The sequence below is a fragment of the Capra hircus genome, chromosome 1 (genome assembly GCF_001704415.2).
Source record: "Capra hircus breed San Clemente chromosome 1, ASM170441v1, whole genome shotgun sequence".
Lineage (NCBI taxonomy): Eukaryota > Metazoa > Chordata > Mammalia > Artiodactyla > Bovidae > Capra > Capra hircus.
In genome coordinates this window covers 27,979,008-27,993,515 of record NC_030808.1, presented here as the reverse complement: position 1 = coordinate 27,993,515, position 14,508 = coordinate 27,979,008, and the positions used below count along the sequence as shown (strand labels likewise).

Here is a 14,508-nt window from a genome sequence, read left to right as displayed (position 1 = left end):
TATGGTCATATGTTTGTTGAGCATTGGGTACGTAGTACAGGGCATATGATATGAGTCTCAACCCAGGCAAACCTTGTTTTGAGAATTGCAATGCTTTCATTTTTATTTTAAGAAAGGTCATTTTTACTTTTTTGTAATTATTAAACATGATTTATAATGTCATTTAAAAAAAAAAAAAACAAGACTTAAAAAATTAAGGAATGTAGACAGAAAACAGCAAAGCAGCTCTTCTCAAAATTAACAGCCTGACTCTTCCGCCTACCATTCACTGTTTTAGTTTTTGAGTATTCTTCCTGATCTGTTTCTAGGCATTTATTGACTGTCTTTCTCCTTATCTTTCTGCCTGTATTTTTATGCTTTTTAAAAAATAAACCCATAAAAATGTGATTATTTTATGCCTGCTGGTTCTTAGTTTTCTTTTTTCCCCTCACTCACTATGTCATGCAAATTTCAAAAGGTACGTTACTATTTTGCTTACTTAAATAAACTGCATACACATATGAAGAGAGTGCTATATAAATATATAAGCTAGAAACTGATATTTAAGCATTCCACTTTGGCATACTATTATAAAAAGAAATAAAATCTTATTAATATACAATGTGTATCACACAAATCTGTTTCTTTTTTAACTAAAGTAATTTTGTAACAATTTTGTGTTTTCTTGAGGTATTAATATCAGAGTTCTACCTTCACTACCCTTGTCTAGGATAGCATTTGTGTTTTTTACCCTCCTTGCTATTTGCAGCTGAGCCTTAAAAGTGCTCTGAATTTACCTGTGTAAATTGTTCAGTGGTGTTGAGTATCTTGCTGGATATGGTCTTAGATTTTATTTTGTAGTGCTGCCTACAGACTATGAAGAAGTACTTCTGATTTAAAGATTTTCAATTAATCATTAGCATACCCCAAGATGACTACATAAATGTTATATAAAAGAAAGTTTTCAACAGTCAAAAATAGGCTCTTATTTAAAAAGTCTCATGACTAACATCGGTTTCATAGTTTTCATTTGTTTACTTAATTTTCATAAATTACTTTCAGTATGTAATTATTTAATCAGTTTCCCTAAAAGTTTGAAAACACTACTTCAGTCTGCAGAATCTAAATGGAGTTCATACAACTATATATATATATATATATATATATATATATATATATGTGCACTTTCCATGTTCTCCAACTTTTTCTTATATGAACCTGCTTCTCCACTGCTTTTTTCAAACTTACTTTGACTCTATAAGATCTCGTAATCCAAATTTGATGTATTCTTTTAAACTCTTGCCCTATTTTAGGTCAAACTATCTTTTTCTTATTTTACATGAAAAGAGTACTTTTTTCAAATCCCAGTTTAGGCTCAAAGTATTCTCCCCTTGCCCCCAACATTTTCTCTGTTTCCTCTGAGGACTACTGTGTATTGCCAACATCTGCTTCCTTTTTGCATGATAATCATAACAACCCTGCTTAAAAATTTAAATTTTAAATTTAGTTTAAAACCGAATGCAGGATGAAAAGAATTTTCCCCACGCAGATACTTTTTCTGTAATTATTTCTCATGAAAAAGCTGATTCTGAATGTATATGTAATTGTATGTAGAGGGGTACAAATGGAAATTGAGTCTATGAGCTAATTAATTGTGGCATGTCAGTTGTCTTTGAGTTTTCTACTGCTCATGCCTATGTAGATTTATTAGAATTTTATTAGATTAAGTATCGTTCAGGGTTCTTAGGCAAAATGATTGATGTCCATATGATTTAACTGAAGTGTTAGTTTCTTCCAGATCTTGCTTGGGTGTGTCTACTAGATGCAGAAACCTAGCTGCAAGGGATTGTGAAAAATGTGACTGTAAGCTTTCCATCCTTTCTATAATAGGGGGAAATGCCAGAAAGTGATTTGACTAACTGAAGAGCCAATATCATCTACAACTTTTAAATAACGACTATAAATGGGATTCCTAAGAATCCCATTGAAAAGTATTGAAAAGACAATCATCCAGTTTTAGTAATGACGTTTAAAGCAACCATGATAAATATCGTTTTGCAGTATGATTTATGTGATACATAGTATAGAAACTGTGAAATATTTTAAATGATGGCTAAACTATAGGATAAGATCAGAAACTTGAATAGATTCTCCTTACTCTTTTATGAGATCTTCTTAAGTGGAGTGGAAATTTTTAAGTAAATAAATCAGTGAATATTCATGGGTGTACTCAGGACCACAAATGAATAAATTTTGAGCTAGCATGGTTGCCTTTCATGATAAAGTTTACAAAATAATTGAGAATAATTAGGGAGATTAGACTATGAAGAATGAAAATAAATTATAATTTATTATGGAATAAGAAATAAAAATTCAAAATAGTTTGAGACAAATTTTATTGCAAAATATGTTTTGTCATCTACAAAGATGTTTATTATTATCTAGATTTAGAAAATAGATTCCCTATAACTTTAGTGTTGGTTTTCTTTCCTGCATGATAACTTTTTAAAAGTAAAAATCTATCCTTTTATAATTGTAACACTGGCCCCTGTGGCTACTTTGTCTTTTGTTTTCTCAGGTCTAGCTTTTACCTCCTAAGATACTAGACTGCAGCCACAGAATCAGAATCAAGGGTGACAGGTTAGTGTAGTGATAATGGATACAATTAGAACTCTAGTATCTTTATTTTGAAATGTTCCTCAGGTAGTTCTCATTGTTCATCCAAGGTTGCAAACTACTGTCAAAGACACATATAAAAGTCTAATATTCTCTTTACTGAATTCAGGGGACATGTTCTTATTCCAAACATGTCACAGTTCAGTGTATATAAATCAATTTCCACAAATGTTTAATTCCCTCTGTTAAGGCCACAAGGGAACATATAATACATGCTGGAAAGATAACTATAAAACATTTTCTTTTTCTTTTTTAGTGCTTATGGAAGCGAATCACAGGTATCTAGAAAATTAAACTGTCCATAAATACACGTTCCCTGATTGCTCCCTTTATGTGAACATTGATTCTAGGAATACTTTAAATGTATTAGCAGACTCTCTTTTTCTTGTATCCATGTACTGTAAAATATCTTGCAATTATTTTACAGTCTTTAATTCTTTTGTCCTTCAATATGGGCATGCTGCTGCTATTGCTGCTAAGTCACTTCAGTCGTGTCCAACTTTGTGTGACCCCATAGACGGCAGCCCACCAGGCTCCCCCGTCCCTGAGATTCTCCAGGCAAGAACACTGGAGTGGGTTGCCATTTCCTTCTCCAATGCATGAAAGTGAAAAGTCTGACTCTTTGCGACCCCATGGACCGCAGCCTACCAGGCTCCTCTGTCCATGGGATTTTCCAGGCAAAAGTACTGGAGTGGGATGCCATTGCCTTCTCCGCAACATGGGCATAGTAGATTTTAAATATGATTATAAAATCTGGAGATTTGAACACTTTCATTTTTCTTTAGGAGTATCATTTTTAATAAAAGTATTTTGTGCTTTTTTAAAATTATATAGGCATTAATTTTTTAATAGAGCTTTTGTTTAGTATTTGCAGTATTTGATCTTTTATTGATGTGTTAGAAAACGGAAGAAAATCACATTTTGTTCCTGTTTAGGTGGGTGTTATTTTTAGTTATAGTTAATAGAAGTATTTGCACTTTGGCCAAGTAATAATAGTGAATTCAAATAATAATACCTTCAGGACCTTTTTTACACGGTAATGTACATACTATATAATCTTTTTATGATTTGAATATTTGCATTTAAGCTGAATTCTTTTATTGAGTGGCACAGTTAAGTGTATGTTAAATATCAACATTAATTTTTAATCCTCTTCAATGTAAAGTTTTTTTTTTACTCTTCATTCTGTTCATCTTTAACATCTTTCAAATATGCCAGTGAGCCATAAATTTCCACAAGTGACTCAGTATGCTCCTGATTGGGGAAAAAAAAAAAAAATTTGTGTGTGTATCCTGTGCTTATAGTTACTCAGTCATGTCTGACTCTGACTCTGTGGACTGTAGCCCGCCAGGCCCCTTTGTCCATGGGGATTCTCCAGGCCGGAATGCTAGAGTGGGTTGCCATGCCATTCTCCAGGGGATTGTCCCAACGCAGGGACTAAACCCAGTCTCCTGCATTTCAGGTGGATACTTTACCAGCTGAGATACCAGGGTAGCCTGTGAGTAAAATAACTATTATATGTGTAAGATAGGCAATATGTATAAGATTGCATATCTTATAATATTTATTTTATGAAATATATATTTATATATTTGAAAACAGCGAACCATAAGTCACTGCATTTCAGCCCATTATTGTCTGAGCCTCATGCAGAAGTCAGGTAGGTATCCTGTGTGCTTTCTTGAGTTTCCCTGCTTCTCCAGAGAGCTTGTCACACTTGGAGATCAAAGTTCATTTGCTGTTCTGTGCTTTCGCTGTCTACATAAGATGGGACTATCTATGTTTAATAATTTAAATATACTTCAGTTGGGAAGGTTTAAAGTAAATGACTCCATTGTGGAGACACATATTATTTTTCACTACTTTTTCCCATTGGCGCTGTCTATCATTTCATAAGAAATTATCCAAATGAATATTTTGAGTTTCATATCTCACATGTACTCATTATCTGTTTCTCATTATGTTGTCTGTTTAATCGGTTTCTCATTAGATGGGTGTACTATGTATTTTGTAATTCATACATACCTATTTGTAGCTTTTTCTCTGATAGAACCTGCACCTGACAAAATATGTGACTTTTGTGGAAGGAAAGAGTGAGAGTGTTTTAGTCCACATTATTAAACCTTAATTTATAAAGAATATTTAAATGTTACTCTGAATTCTTTTCATTATTAACTGTTTTCTTTATTTACCAGTCAGATATATTCTTGGAGATAGTCTCAATGTGTATTAAGTATATGTGTTTTCTTGAAAGAGCTTATGACTTTTAGAATTACATAGTCTATATTTAGTTTCTGGAGTTTTTCTAAATTTCTGTTAAGGTGGTAAATGCATGCTCCCCCACCCCCTACACTTTATATTTTACTTCATTACAGTAGCACTTAGAGTGATTGCTTAAGAATCATTTTTTTTTTTTTTTCAAATGATTCAACTTATCACCATATAAATTTTTATAATTATACTTAATGAAGTATTTTAAAGTGAGTTTTGACTCATCCTATGATAATACCTTTCCCATCTAGCACTTCAAAAACTACTTCTTAATATTTTTTGTTGGTGTTATACTGGATTATACCTGTGTTTACTTAATAGAATTCTAGCCTTCACTGCCCATGGGTGACTCTCTTTAAAGCACACCCTTTTCAGTAATGAAAACTCACTGATTTTTTTCCCCTTTTCATGGCTTTTTTCTTTTATTACTGTATTGATCTTCCAATATCTTAGAAGTTTAAATCCTATATTTTTATATCATGTGTAATTCATTTGTTTTCTAGTCTAAGTCACCTAATCAATCTTTACCTGATTACAACATTGCAGCTTTGTTCCTATTCTTTTCTCTTAAGAGTAGTTATACTCGCTTGCTCGGATATTTTCAATGCCTGCTTCCTAAATCTTGCATAATCCCTTTGGATTTTGTCTTTTTGTAGTGATGTCACTTTATAAGGTTTTTGTTCATGTAATGGACCTGAAATGAAGCAAACACTTTATCAGTTCTACTTAGTTATTTGTTTCTTTAAAGATTTGCCTCAGGCAAAAGACAGAAACAGAAAAATATATTATTGTTGTAATAATTTTTAACTAGGCTAGAAGGCTGGGGAACTGGGATGGAAACCTATGGGAGTAATACTCCTTTTTATGGATACAGGAGCATATGTCTCTCTAAATCATTCTAAATAAGGACCTGTTTTTAGGAGAAACAGTTACTGATCTTCATTTATTTCTTTTGGGCAATATTCTGCAGTTTCTCCTCTCTCAGGTATAGGTATTACAAAAGTGAATGTTTTTATCTCTGTAATCCTACAACTGGTGTTAAGTCAGGAGCAAAGTAGCTATAAGGTATAGTCAAAAATAGTCTCTATTCTGTGCATAGGTATTCTTTATGCAACAATTTGATATAATTTGGTCTGATGCTCATTTTTGTCATATAGATTTATTTTTTTGTAGCTAGTATGCTTAACCTTTTCTTTTAAGGCATTTTTGTTTTAGTGCCTTCATTTTCATTAGAGAAATCCTTTAACTGTTCCTACTCAAGCTATTGTTACAAGACTTAACCTTGAAAATTTTCTTATTTCTTAATAAAAATGGAAAAAAAAAAACCCCTGACTTGTGATGGCGTGTTTTAAAATGAATTTTATTCAAAGCTTAGGGGACTGGAATGCAAAAGTAGAAAGTCAAGAAACACCTTGAGTAACAGGCACATTTGGCCTTGGAGTACAGAATGAAGCAGAGCAAAGGCTAATAGAATTTTGCCAAGAGAACGCACTGGTCATAGAAAATACCCTCTTCCAACAACACAAGAGAAGACTCCATCACCAGATGGCCAACACCAAAATCATATTGATTATATTCTTTGCAGCCAAAGATGGAGATGCTCTATACCATCAGCAAAAACAAGACCAGGAGCTGACTATAAGGTATAGTCAAAAATAGTCTCTATTCTGTGCATAGGTATTCTTTATGCAACAATTTGATACAATTTGATCTGATGCTCATTTTTGTCATATTATAAATGTTATTTATTTATTTATTTATCTGACATATGCTCAGATCATGAACTACTTCTTGCCAAATTCAGACTGAAATTGAAGAAAGTGGGGAAAGCCACTAGGCCGTTCAGGTATGACCTAAATCAAATCCCTTACGATTATACCTCCCTCAATATCTGGAAATGAGAAATAGATTTAAGAGACTAGATTTGATAGACAGAGTACCTGATGTACTATTGACGGAGGTTAGTGACATTGTACAGGAGACAGGAATCAAGATGATCCCCAAGAAAAAGAAATGCGAAAAAGCAAAATGGCTGTCTGGGGAGGCTTTACAAATAGCTGTGAAAAGAAGGGAAGTGAAAAGCAAAGGAGAAAAGGAAAGATATACCCATTTGACTGTAGAATTCCAAAGAATAGCAAGGAGAGATAAGAAAGCCTTCCTCAGCGATCAATGCAAAGAAATAGAGGAAAACAATAGAATGGGAAAGACTAAAGATCTCTTCAGGAAAATGAGAGATACCAAGGAAACATTTCTTGCAAAGATGGGCTCAATAAAGGACAGAAATGGTATGAACCTAACAGAAGCAGAAGATATTAAGAAGAAGTGGCAAGAATACACAGAATTGTACAAAAAAGATCTTCATGACCCAGAAAATCACAATGGTGTGATCACTCACCTAGAGCCAGACATTCTGGAATGTGAAGTCAAGTGGGCCTTAGGAAGCATCACTATAGACAAAGCTAGTGGAGGTGATGGAATTCCAGTTGAGCTATTTCAAATCCTGAAAGATGATGCTGTGAAAGTGCTGCACTCAATATGCCAGCAAATTTGGAAAACTCAGCAATGGCCACAGAACTGGAAAAGGTCCGTTTTCATTCCAATCCCAAATAAAGGCAATGGCAAATAATGTTCAAACTACCACACAATTGCACTCATCTCACATGCTAGTAAAGTAATGGTCAAAATTCTCCAAGCCAGGCTTCAGCAATGCAGCAACCGTGAACTTCCAGATGTTGAAGCTGGTTTTAGAAAAGGCAGAGGAACCAGAGATGAAATTGCCAAAATCCATTGGATCGTTGAAAAATCAAAAGAGTTCCACAAAAACATCTACTTATGCTTTATTTTCTATGCCAAAGCCCTTGACTGTATGGATCACAATAAACTGTGGAAAATTCTGAAAGAGATGGAAATCCCAGGCCACCTGACCTGCCTCTTGAGAAATCTATATGCAGGCCAGGAAGCAACAGTTAGAACTGGACATGGAACAACAGACTGGTTCCAAATAGGAAAAGGAGTACATCAAGGCTGTATACTGTCACCCTGCTTATTTAACTTATATGCAGAGTACATCATGAGAAACGCTGGGCTGGATGAAGCACAAGCTGGAATCAAGATTGCCAGGAGAAATATCAATAACCTCAGATATGCAGATGACACTACTCTTATGGCAGAAAGTGAAGAGGAACTAAAGAGCCTCTTGATGAAAGTGAAAGAAGAGAGTGAAAAAATTGTCTTAAAGCACAACATTCAGAAAACTAAGATCATGGCATCTGGTCCCATCACTTCCTAGCAAATAGATGGGGAAACAGTGGAAACAGTGACAGACTTCATATTTTGGGGCTTCAAAATCACTACAGATGTTGACTGCAGTCATGAAATTAAAAGACACACACTCCTTGGAAGGAAAGTTTTGACCAACATGGATAGCATATTAAAAAGCAGAGACATTACTTTTTCAACAAAGGTCTGTCTAGTCAAAGCTATGGTTTTTCCTGTGGTCATGTATGGATGTGAGAGTTGGACTGTGAAGAAAGCTGAGCACTGAAGAATTGATGCTTTTGAACTGTGGTGTTGGAGAAGACTCTTGAGAGTCCTTTGGACTGCAAGGAGATCCAACCAGTCCATCCTGAAGGAGAGCAGTTCTGAGTGTTTATTGGAAGGACTGATGTTGAAGTTGAAACTCCAATACTTTGGCCACCTGATGCGAAGAGCTGACTCATTTGAAAAGACTCTGATGCTAGGACAGATTGAGAACAGGAGGAGAAGGGGACGACAGAGAATCAGATGGCTGGATGGCATCACCGACTCAATGTACATGAGTTTGGATGAACTCCGGGAGTTGGTGATGGACAGGGAGCCCTGGTGTGCTGTAGTCCATGGGTCGCAAAGAGTCGGACATGACTGAGCTACTGAACTGAACTAAAAATAATGGGAGCCAGTGAAAATCCATCATTAGTTTACTGCTTTTGAAAGTCAACTGATTTCTGTCTTTTCTTTGTCAAGCTGCTATCAAGAATATTGCCTTTTCTTTTATTTTGTATAATGTCCAGTACTGCTTAACGTAAGAACTTCTCAGTCTAATCATTTAATCTCTTTTCTACCTCCCTCAATATCTAAGCATTGTAGATGTTAAGGACATCACAGGGTGTGACAGTTTTTTAGGATAATTTTATATGCATACAGCTTGTTTAAATTTGTTTTATTGAAAATTATTAAGCAAGTTATAAAACAGAGATGGAAATCTCTCAAGTGTATGAACTGTAATATCCAGAAAAATTAAAAGGAAAAATTTAAAATGTCAAATTGCAAAGTAAATTTATTGGTAACCATATCAGGCTCAATATCTAAACTGATAATACCAATTTTAGCTCATATATAATTATAATCTATCTATTTTTACCAATGTATTAGATATCATTTTATGAAAGTTTATCCACATAGTACATTTATATTTGAGGACCTTATTATTATTAGAAAATTATCATTTTCTAAAAAATAATTATTATTATTATTATTATGTTATTAGAAAACTGCCTTTGTACTTTTATCAGTGTCTTAGCTTTCTTTTCTCATTAGTTGAAATATAAACTCAAGTCACAATAAAATATAGCCTTTTAATATTAGTGTTTCTGATATTCCTAGTTAGAAATTGCAGAATGAAATATTATTATTGTCAACTGATCATCTATTTATTTAAATAGTCTAAATTCTGTTAAATGAAACAAATATATCAAGTATTGGGTAAAAAATAACCCGTTAGCTTCTTTACATTAAATTTTATTTGTATCATGTAATGTGTGACTTTTTTGTTCAACCTCTAGAAATAATTACATGGGAATAGTCTAGCAGCCAAAGCTGCATATTACAAATTAATTTTTTTAGAAGGCTCTCATCAATTCTGAAGCTCAGCAATGATGACCTATAGTCCATGGGGTCACAAAGAATCAGACATGACTTAGCAACTAAACAATAACAATTCCTTTTTTAATGTTCTGTTTCATTTTTTCCCCACTCCATTCTAAAAGTTACTTTAAATTATTATATTTTTTCTTTATGTATTTATCTTTCTATGTACATATATTTTTTCATATTTTAAAAACACACAATATAATGCTGATATTTAGTATTGCATGTTCATATGAAATATGTATATGTCATCAATTATATATTTTTATATTATATGCTTATATATATATTACATATCATCTCAATTACTTTAGATATTATATAATGAGGTTATATAAAAGAATTTGTTGCTTCATAAAATAGAAGTTACTTTGCTTCTTTTAACTTTGACCTGTACTCTATTAAATAGTTATCTTTATTAATATCTTTCTTTTCTGCTTTTTTTTAAAGAAAATATTTTCTTCATAGAATGTAGTTGTGATTTTGCTATTATAACCTGGGCAAATTGAATTATATTTCTCAGTATCTGTGCCTTTTCTCTTGATTTGCTACATTTAGTCATGAAACTGAGAGATACTTTCAATACCAGTTTACAGAATATACTAACACTTCTAACCGGTTAAGCACACCCTCTGTTTTCATATAAAATTGTTCGCCACCTGAGAAGCATCTTATCTCACTGATTTTCCAGTTCAAAGAAACAATATCCTTTGACAAGAAGCATTTCAAAAGATATTCCTGGATTGAATAAATTTACACAGAGACATAATTTTTTTTACTTCTTCCCTATTTTACCAAACTATTTCTTAGATTTTATATTCAACTTTTAAGTGTCAGTTTGTAAATAAAACGACTTCATATAGTTCATTAAGTCAATTTGAGTTTTTCTCAGGTAGAAGTTTATTTTATTCACTCCTTAATTTCATAATGTTTTTGATGTTAACCTCCCATAAGTCAATGAAGTAATTTAATTCATTGAAAAAGGAGTCTAATGTCATGTTTACTAAGTTATAAAACATTATAATTATATAAGTTATCAATTTCCCATACAAAATTCATCATATTATTTTCTTTAGTATATCTTTTAAAGCAATTTGATTTTTTTGGAGTAATATGTTGTGATATTAATATAATTTTTAAACTTTTGTTTTTAACACTTATACACACACGTGTGCAACTTGAGCACAAGTCCACAAGTGTGTACACACTTATATAATTACTCTATTGGCAATCCTTATCAAAATACTTTTCTTCTGATTATAGAAGCTCTACAAGGAAATAAATTGATAGCAATATAAAAAGACACAACTGGAAAATAAACGCTATTATTAATTTATCTATCTATAGGCAACTATCTCAGTATTTTCTCTGTTTCTTAAATAGTTTCTAGTCTCTGAGTTTGTATATATTCACACTAGGAAGAAACTTCCTGGTGGCTCAGATAGTAAAAGCATCTGTCTACAATGCAGGACACCAGGGTTCTATCCCTGGGTTGAAAAGATCCCCTGGAGAAGGCAATGGCAACCCACTCCAGTACTCTTGCCTGGAAAATCCCAAGGGTGGAGGAGCCTGGTAGGACTCCCGGACTCCTGGTGGGCTCCTGATAGGGCTGTAGGTTACATTCCTTGGGGTTGCAAAGAGTCGAACATAACTGAGCGACTTCACTTTCCACTTTTCATGCATTCTTTTGTATAAATTGAAAGAATTTTCTTGTAACCTTCAATATAATTCACTGTATAAATTTTAACAAGCACACACTATTCAAACATTCTCTTTTTGCTAATAAATATAATAGTAAGATAAATAGGTAACAATATAGTTCTTTTGGAACTTCTCTGATTATTTTCACAGGGCAAACTTCTACAATTAGAACTGCTGAGTCATTGAGAATTACTTTTTAAAAAATTTTAGATTCATATTGTCAAATTGCTGTTTAGAATATCCATGCTGTTTTATACTCATATTAGTAGTGAATAAGATTTTCAGTTTGCTAGTACGGAGTGATGGAGAAGGCAATGGCACCCCACTCCAGTGTTCTTGCCTGGAGAATCCCAGGGATGAGGGAGCCTGGTGGGCTGTCTATGGGGTTGCATAGAGTCAGACACGACTGAAGCGACTTAGCAGCAGCAGCAGCAGTATTGAGTAAACGCTTCTGTCCATCAACTATTAGATTTTATTGTTGAAAAATCAGTCAAGCTAGCTCTTTCTTTTCAATTTGCCGTATAACGTGTGCTGTTTTGAAGTTGTAAATTAATGATACAAAGTCTTATTTCATCTAAAAAATCTTTTATCTGAATCTGAACTCAAGCAAGCACAAATTCAGGAAGTGTACTCATCTCTCCACTTTCTCCCTCCGAAAAGATTTTGGGAGCAGAGTTTAGTCCAGAAAAGCCATATTTTTCACCCGTTGGATTGTCTCTCAAGTTTGAGTTATTTAGATTTACTATAAGACTCTTTTCCAGTGGTCATGTATGGATGTGAGAGTTGGACTGTGAAGAAAGCTGAGCGCTGAAGAATTGATGCTTTTGAACTGTGGTGTTGGAGAAGACTCTTGAGAGTCCCTTGGACTGCAAGGAGATCCAACCAGTCCATTCTGAAGGAGATCAACCCTGGGATTTCTTTGGAAGGAATGATGCTAAAGCTGAAACTCCAGTACTTTGGCCACCTCATGCAAAGAGTTGACTCATTGGAAAAGATTGATGCTGGGAGGGATTGGGGGCAGGAGGAGAAGGGGACAACAGACGATGAGATGGCTGGATGGCATCACCGACTCGATGGATGTGAGTCTGAGTGAACTCCGGGAGTTGGTGATGAACAGGGAGGCCTGGCGTGCTGTGATTCATGGGGTCACAGAGTCGGACACAACTGAGTGACTGAACTGAACTGAACTGATAAGACTCTTGGGCTTCCCTTGTGGCTCAGCTGGTAAAGAATCCACCTGCAATGTGGGAGACCCCGGTTTGATTCCTGGGTTGGGAAGATCCCCTGGAGAAAAGACACACTACCCCCTCCAGTATTCTGGCTTGGAGAATTCAATGGACTGTACAGTCCATGGGGTCGCAAAGAGTTGAACCTGACTGAGCGACTTTCACTTTCACTTTCATGATACACTTAGTTGGTTATTACAGCAGTTTAGAAACAACAAATCATAGGTGAAGATAGGTGGCTACTCTAAGCAAGTATATTTCTTAGGAAAACCTAAACTTTTGTAGCAGAAATCCCTTCAATTCAGGAGCCTGAAGAATCGAGAAATTTATTTCCCTTCTCTGTAATGATTACAGTAAAATGTTCCAGATTTGGTGGGAAGCGTTGTTTTACATATCATTCAGAGATCCAGGCTCTACTTTTATTGCTAAAAAAAAAAAAAAGAGGAAAGAATTGGGTAATTAAAAGTTTTCTCGTCAACCATCAACATTATAAAAATTGATGAATAGGAATGTCTAATATAAAACACTTAATAGAAATGAAGAAATAGAACTTTTGGTAACAAAAATATTAAAGTTATTCAAGAATGAGTAAATAATCCATTGTCAGGTATAGGATTTTATTTTGTTGTACCTTCAAGCTGATAAGTTAACCTGTTACTGTTTCATGGATTCCGGTAGAAAACACAGAACTCCTGAATCAGAGACTTGTGCTAGTTCCTCTTGTTTGCAGGAGTTCCCCCTGTTTTCCAAGTCTTATAGGGATGATGTTTGTGGTCTATACTAATGCTATGCACACAGTTAGTTTGCCTCATAGCTGAGGAATATTTACCTTCTGTTATAGAAGCCTTAAGGAAGCCTGTCCATTGTGTTCATGGAAAACATTATCTCATTCCTCAGGGTTGCTTGCCACACGAGAAATGGCCTCTGTTATCAATAAGACCTTATATTGTTAGTATATCCAGCAAAATATGTAGGAGTGAGGAAGACCCATAGAAGGAATCTTCCTTCCAGCTTCTATTACTCAGTAGCCTCCAAAGATGTTCATGTGTACTGTAAGATAAGTAATTTTCCAAAGAATGTAGAAATTATATCCAGCATAAGGAAATTCTATATGTTCTTTGCTTGAAGTTTTAAATATTCTCTCTGCCAGCAGATACCTTGAAAAGTAATAATTGATTCCTGATCATCCTTTGGAGGAATTGTAGAGTCATTTGCAAAAAAGAGAAAAGATAGGTAGATGGATTAGGCAGGGTGCTATTCATGGAAAACCAATTTCTGGTATTTTATTTCCCCGTAGCCTGCCCTGGGTTGATAAGTGAGCAAAAAAGCTTTTTCTCACATATAACACTGTGTGTATTATACTAGAAATGTATGTGACTTAAGGAACATATTTCAGAAGATAAAATACTCTTGTACACTGTTGATCCTATTCGTCTATGTTTTTGTGAAAACTATTTGAATAATAGCAGAACTTAGCTGTGATAGGCTTTAATAAGTGGGAGGCATAACTAAAGAGATAAAATTGAACGCATGTAAGTTGACGTTTCTTTTTACCACTCACCTGTCCCCTCCATCTTAAATCATGATTTTTTCTTTTTCTGTGTCTGAGGGAAGGGCCATGAAAGCCTGTTAAGCAAAAGGAAGTGAGTGTCAGAAGCTCTGCTCAGCTTTTCATTCTACCACTTCGTAACTTTGGGACTCTGGTTGCTCATTTAATCTCAGTTAATATTTGGATTATAAAGATTCCCTG

At 34.3% G+C, this 14,508-nt stretch overlaps 1 protein-coding gene across 1 annotated transcript in view; it reads left to right on the top strand.

Moving 5' to 3' along the window:
* The window catches only part of GBE1 (1,4-alpha-glucan branching enzyme 1), a 310,726-nt gene that overhangs the window by 141,190 nt on the left and 155,028 nt on the right, over positions 1-14,508 (top strand). The window lies entirely within an intron of this gene.